Source organism: Mandrillus leucophaeus, unplaced genomic scaffold (genome assembly GCF_000951045.1).
Source record: "Mandrillus leucophaeus isolate KB7577 unplaced genomic scaffold, Mleu.le_1.0 Scaffold959, whole genome shotgun sequence".
Lineage (NCBI taxonomy): Eukaryota > Metazoa > Chordata > Mammalia > Primates > Cercopithecidae > Mandrillus > Mandrillus leucophaeus.
In genome coordinates this window covers 120,434-126,231 of record NW_012110463.1, presented here as the reverse complement: position 1 = coordinate 126,231, position 5,798 = coordinate 120,434, and positions in this window count along the sequence as shown.

The following is a 5,798-nucleotide window of genomic DNA, read 5'->3' as shown; positions in this document are numbered from 1 at the left end:
TAATCCAGGGCTTGTTTCTCCCCTCATGGAATGTTCTTATTTGACATCCAAATGGGAGTTGCTCTTGTTTCCTGATACTTGGGTGAAGAACAAGTAGGAGGTCTGGAGGCTCAAATTGATAGGTAAACACATTGCTTTTATTATTATTATTTGCCATTAGAAGAACAGGTGAAATAATCATGGACTCTACTATTCAGGAATTATTCTTCTAGAGCCAGTAAATACATGGTTGAATTAGGAGTAATGTGATCAGAATGAAGAAGGGAGTTGCACAGAAGACTTGGGCTTTATTTGGGACACTGCTCTTATGTTGTGAGTTCTGATGTCACCACCTGAAGGGACATCATAGACAGAAGAGTTGATACAATTTTTTCTGTTGCTTTTCTCTTGTTAAGAATCGTTTCTAATGTAGTTTTTATAGAAAGTACTACATGTTTTGGTTAAATCGGTTGTTCGTGTGTCATGCAGAATAGAGATGAAGCTTAAACCATTAAAATCAGAAAAATTCTTGGGAGTCAAGCTCTTGTTGGTCCAGCTTAGGAAAGACAGAACACAAAATAAGCCAGCAGCATAGAGATGAGAAGATGAGGGCCAGCTCCCTACCCCAGCCCTATCCAGACCTACCCTCTTTGAGCCTTGTCCAGGTCTGACCCACACTGAAATCTCCCCTCACAGAACCAATTAGAGGAGATCAGACTCCTGTTTGGAACAACTATTGGATCTGCAGGAGTGTGAAACAGGTGTCTACCCTTGGTGTCTCTTCAGAGCTGGAGCTCACAATTTTTCCAAACACAAAAGCAAATACATGGGAACAAAGGAGTATACATTTTAGAATCTTAATGTCTTTCTTTCTCAATGAAACCAGTGCTTACATTTTACACAGCAACCTGTTTTACACTTCTGCAGATCCACAGTCATGAGAAAGTAAATAGAAACACAACAATTAAAAGTCTCTCTACTTAGCCCTTCCTTTCTATATCCCTCCCATCTGTGTGTATTTAGCTTTTATAGTGATAGGGAAACCAGAAGAAATAGCCTAAGCCGTCATCTAAATCCTACTGGGAATTATGAGACACTTAGTACCCACCTTTCAAAGTTTTTTGAGGCTTAGCTGACACCATGCGAGTTTCCCAGCACAGTATATTATAGCATACTTGGTGAGCACATAGTACAAGCTCAATAAACACCATATTAATGTATGTGTACATGTTGTTCAAATGCAGATGTAGACATTACTACATTCTCCAGCCTTCTGTAAACTTTAAAAAGCTGACGAAGCATGTGATTCTCTGAGACAGTGACTTGTGGTCTTCACTGTAACAAAAAGTATTTGTGTTGCAATAAGGGTATTAGATGTAAGGGACTCTGTGTGCTATGCCTGCTTTCTCTGAGTGCTGGAGAGCAACATCAGCATTAACAGGGAACTTTCGATAAACAAGCTAATTTCTGGACCCCTCCAAAACCTGCAGAATCACATTAGTTAGAGAGTGGCTCAGAATACCAAATAAGCTATACGCACATTGAAGCTTGAGAAGCAATGGTCAGCTAAGTGGTTCTTAGCCCAGGCTTCCAGTTAGGATTACATGACTAGTTGGAAGAAATACCAGTACCTGTGTCTTCCCTACAGGTTCTGTTTTTTCATTATTATATTCAGATTAGTATTTACTTTTCCCTCCACCAATATCATAGCAGTAATTATGGGCCCATCTGTGCATTGGCCTCTGGATCCAATTTGTCTAATTATAGCTTACACTAACTTTATTCATCTGGCTAAGGTGTTTTCTGCCAAGTTTCTTCTCTATAAAGATATTTTTCTCTTTATTATGAAATGAGTGTCTTGGATGGATTGGTTTCCTAAGTGAGATTTATAAATTGTCACATTTAATCCAAAAACTCTGTTTCTTTTTCTTTTTAGGTTTTTTTGTTTGTTTTTTGCTTTTAGCTTGCTTTGGAGAACAAATGATCTCATATTTGTTGACTGTAGATACCAGCTTTTGAAACTGGAAGTTCTAAAAAAGGTATTAGTTTTGTATGTTTTTATTTTATTTCATCTTTATTTTACAAGCATACATTTTATTTTTTGTATTTTCAGAGAAAGAGAACAAAAATTAATATATAACTAATATATCATCTTAAAAATCTAAAATATGACATGACACATAAAGCCAAAAAAAATTTTTTTTCTTGTTTTTTTTGAGACAGAGTCTTACTCTGTTGCCCAGGCTGCAGTGCAGTGGCACGATCTCAGCTCACTGCAACCTTAACATCCCTGGGTTCAAGCAATTCTCCTGTCTCAGCCTTCCGAGTAGCTGGTACTACAGGTGCATGCCACCACGCCTGTCTAATTTTTATATTTTTACTAGAGACGGCATTTCACTACATTGGTCAGGCTGGTCTCAAACTCCTGACCTCAGGTGATCCACCTACCTCGGCCTGCCAAACTGCTGAGATTGCAGGCATGAGCCACTGTACCGGCCAAAGCAGAAAAATTTTAAAGAACACCTGATTCAGTAACAATAGCTCTTAATTTAGTTTATATCATTAAATGTTTTGATCTTCATCCTTGTTTTAGGAAACACAAAAAAGCATACGCAAAGAGGCTTATAATTTTTATACAATTTAAAATATTTCTTAATTTCATTTAAAAAGAAGTGTGCTACTCTCCCACTTTTCGTGTGTACGTAGTTACCATTTCTATGGATGTATGCATAAAATGTAAGCATCATTTGATCAATTTTCTGTTGTTGCCTTGTGTATATTAATCTTCTCGGTTATAAAAACTGCTCTGGATGTTGTTTTACAGTTATCTCTCTGTATTGGCTCAGAAGTCCTTTTGAGATAAATTTCAAGTCAGATAAATAGGAGTAAAATGCAAAGTTCGGCTGGGCATGGTGACTCATGCCTGTAATCTCAGCACTTTGGGAGGCTGAGGTGGGCAAATCACGAGGTCAGGAGTCTGACACCAGCCTGGCCAACATGGTGAAACCCCATCTCTACTGAAAATACAAAAAATTAGCTGGGCGTGGTGGCAGGCACCTGTAATCCTAGCTACTCAGGAGGCTGAGGCAGGAGAATTAAGCGCTTGAGCCCAGGAGGCGGAGGTTGCAGTGAGCTGAGATTACACCACGGCACTCCAGCCTGGAGACAGAGCAAGACTCCATCTCAAAAAAAAAACCAGAAAAAACAAAAAAAAAAAAACAACACACAAAAATAGCACTCAAAAATGCATATTCTTGTATTGATTCCTGTTTACATTTTGTTTTATATGTGCATATTTATGCTAGTTTTGTGGATCTTATATTATTCTATTTCCACAGAATTAGAGAATACATTCGAAATATTACTGTGTTTAAAAGTATCTTATTTAATAACTCAGGTCACTCATAAGTCAGAACCAGTTATCTTAACTTTTTTATTTCATCTTGGGTCAAATTAGGATCTCTGCCCTTGACTGCATGATCAATGTGTTATTTATTTTTATTACAGAAACGATTGACATTCAGGGATGTGGTCATAGAGTTCTCTCTGGAGGTGTAAAAATACCTGAATCCTTCTCAGCAGAATATGTATAGAGATTTGATGTTAGAGAACTATACATACGTTGTCTCTGAGTCGGAATAACTTGCCTTCAGAATATCTGATGTCTAATAACTGTGATACCCTACCTTGTTTTAACCTGATTGTCTCTCGTAGCTGAGAGAGCTGGACAGACTCCATTTTAGTTTCTTCACTTGCAGCCCACTTACCCCACTCCCTTACGGACATAACTAGTGCAAGCTGACTCCAAGCACATCCAGGAATACACTTACTGATAAGATACTGAGGCCAGCTGTACCAGCAGCTCCTGGGAATGCATTCAAAGCCCCTGAGTTTATCACTTTGTGATAGTTTAAGTCCCTGCACCTGGAACTGTTTATTTTTTCTGTAATTGTTTCTGTAACCATTTATCTTTTTAACTTTTTGCCTGTTCTGCTTCTGTAAAATTGCTTCAGCTAGGCTTCCCCCTCCCCTTTTAGACCAAGGTATAAAAGGAAATCTAGCCCCTTCTTCGGGGCCGAGAGAATTTTGAGCGCTAGTGTCTCTTGGCCACTGGCAATAAAGGACTCCTGAATTAGTCTCAAAGTGTGGTGTTTCTCTACAACTCACTGGGTTACAACACGAGGGCTTTATTTCTTTTCTTTTTAGAATGTCTCCTTGGGAGGTAGTACTTTGTCTGAGTGAATTTCAGAGTTTTGCTTTCAGGAAAAAAAAAAATTGTTGATGTAGAAAAAAATCTTCCTAGTATTTCCAGCCCTCCCCCTTAGTTTTGATTCATTCAAACTTGAAAATGAAGCTTAGAATTTCTAAACTTAAAATACTTCCTACATATTCTAAAGAAGCTGGTAGGAAACAGTATTTTGGGGAATAATTTTTAAAAATCTCATATAATGTTCCCTTTTCCCTACTGAACACAGTACTGAGCTGGAAATTACAGATCCTCCAGCATGAGTCATCTGACTTTTTATTAAAAAACAGGTCTTGCCATCTCTAAGCTGGACCTGGTGACTTTTTTGGAGGGAAAGAAAGAGCCCTGGACTGTGAAGAGTGAGGAGACCATAGCTGCACAGCCAGGTAAGTGGGAGTAAAGATGGTAGGTGGCCTGGGTGAGAGGTTCGAAGGTCAAGAAGCCAGATTTTTTTTTTTTTGTCTTCCTTTATTTTGTTCTAATATATATATGTGTGCAGATCTGTTTTATGTACAACAATTGATTCTATCAGATAATCAGACCAAGGCATTCCACTGGTAATTTTCCCTCAAATCAATTCAGGTGAAATTAGATATTTATGCACTTCCTGGGCTCTCAAAACTTGAGATTTCATTATCAACTTTAGTTCTGAAGCCATACACACAATTCAAAATATACATTAACTAGGTTAAATCAACAAAAGTGGGCTGAAAGAAACCACAGGATTCAAACAATGAAACTGTGTATTTTGTTTGCATGAGAGTCACAATGTGAGCAGCAAGTATTTCACATATCTCATGGCTCTTCAGTGTAGAGGGAGTGGCTTCTGAACATCTAAGGTCTTTACACAGCAGGTGGGCAAACAGTTGGTGTGGCCTCCTGGAGGCTGTAACCAGTGCTAATTTCTTCTCTGCCTCTCCTTTTTTAGGTTCTGTTTTTTCATCTTTCTTCTTTCCTCTTTTTTTTTTCGCCCCTCGAGATAGAGTCTTACTGTGTTGCCCAGGCTGGAGTGCAATGGTGCAGTCTCAGCTCATTGCAATCTCTGAATCCTACGATCAAGTGATTCTCATGCTTCAGCCTCTGAATAGCTGGCATTACAGTTGTGTGCCATGATGCCTGGCTAATTCTTTGTATTTTTTTAGTAGAGACAGGGGTTTGCCATGTTGGCCAGTGTGGTCTCGAACTCCTGACCTCAAGGGATCCTCCTGCCTTGGCCTCCCAAAGTGCTGGAATTACAGGTGTGAACCACTGCGCCTGGCCTCCTTTCCTATTTTCCTATTTTTTTCTCCCTTTCTGTCTCTTTCTTTCTGTCTGTCTTTCCCTCTATTTCTCTCTTCCTTTTTTTTTTTTTTTTTATATTTCTCTCTTTTTGTTTCTTTTTAATTTTTTTTTCCTTGTAGAACTTGGTTTCTTTTTCCTTCCTACCTTTCTTCTTTCCTTTGCTCCTTTCCTCCTGCCTGTTTTCTTTCTTACTACATGAGCATGCCATCATGCCTGGCTAAATGTTTTATTTCTTGTAGTAGAGATGAGGCCTTGCTATGTTCCCAGGGCTTGTGTCAACAGCCATTTCTTC